Consider the following 1669-nt stretch of genomic DNA (forward strand, 5'->3'; position numbering starts at 1 on the left):
TTTAGCACTAAGGCTTAGGAAATTTAAACACACGAACTTTTCCAAGTGATGTTTTCTCATTAAAACAATGAGTTATTCAGTAATTACATAACGTACGCTCCAATACACAAGGTTAAATGAGTCGATCGGTTTGACTTGTTGACTTTAGTTGATTTTGACTTGACCGAAATTGACGGTTGTCACACAAAGCCTCCTCCCACCAACATTGAAGAGCATGACTCCAATGAAGGAGAAATTGCAATTGAAATCAGTTATGAACCTCTCTTCAGGTTAGATGATGACAATAATGATGAAGATCAACAACCCCTCCTATTTGAAGACTTTATTATGGTTCTCGATAACGAAGAATCCAGTGGGTCACAACATTCTACATCTAAGCCCAAGTAAAAGAAAAAGAAAAAGGTGGCTATGTCAAGAAATGAGTTCCTATACCTTCAATCTAAGGTGGATCAAATTCTGGACGTAGTCACATCTGTAGCCCCGAAGACAACTGAAGAATAAACTTCACAATCACTAATCGATAGAGTTCAAACATTGGAAACAATAGAGAAATTCACTGCTGACTGAATGCTTCTATAGTTAGAAATGGGCATTCGTCAGTTGGAAAATCAAAGAACTGCAGATCATCAAAAGTTCATTAAGAAAGCTACATATCTCATCAACAAAGTCAAGGATCTACAGAACGAGCTTCAGAAATCTATGAAAGAACAAGAAACCAAGTCTCAACAACTCATCAGTACGACTCACATAACTTATAAAACGGGTTACTCAGTTCTTCACGATACAAACAAATGGTTGAGGTGATCACTTACAACAAAACAAAATGTTGATGAAATCCTTCATCTCACCAGGGTATTTTTCAAACACTTTTCAACCATGATATACCATACACCAACGAAATGAGTGCACATATGGCAACCCAGCTCAACACCACTTTCCAGAAGCTTGACGACTTGAAAACTTGGTTTAAGGAGTAGATGGAGCCTTCTTCCATAAAAGGGTGAAGTGATCCAAACCAGGGAATAAGGATTGAAACTCTTTCATCCTCAAAAACCTCTAAGTCGAAACACCCTCGTTTCATAAATCTAACACTCCTACTTAGGATCAACCTTCTTTAGAGCACATCAAAAATCCAACTCCTTATGGTTCTCCTCGGCATTCAACTTCTCATAATTATCCTCGCTAGTCAACACCTCCTACATCTCCACGGCCTCAAACTCCTCCTCACCTGTAAAAACTTAGAGGAAGATGTTTCATCAGTTCACTTTGATGACTCCCCAACCACGATTCAAAAGAAACAAGATTGGAGTGCTACTAAATTCACAGACAAGATTTGGAGAGCCCAAAGGTTCGATACCACTTTTCATGAAACCTTAATCAATTCTTGGGTAAATCGTACCCAAACACTCTTGGACTCAGACTACGTTCCAAGTCTCACATATGTAGAACCTCCTTCAGACAGCTACTGGGATATTCCAGTTTCTACAAACTCCAAATACGTCCCAATTTTTCAATGCTTTGAGCTTAACATTCCTAACGACCGAAGAATTCCAATGGAGTATGAAAGGATGAATCGTTTTCATGCCCGACATGGCGATAAGTTTGAGAACATCTGGTCAAATGATAAACCAGAAGGAGTGAAGAACTACAAGGCCACAAATTTCATGAA

The sequence above is a fragment of the Lactuca serriola genome, chromosome 5 (assembly GCF_051521515.1).
Source record: "Lactuca serriola cultivar US96UC23 chromosome 5, Lser_US96UC23_V15, whole genome shotgun sequence".
NCBI lineage: Eukaryota > Viridiplantae > Streptophyta > Magnoliopsida > Asterales > Asteraceae > Lactuca > Lactuca serriola.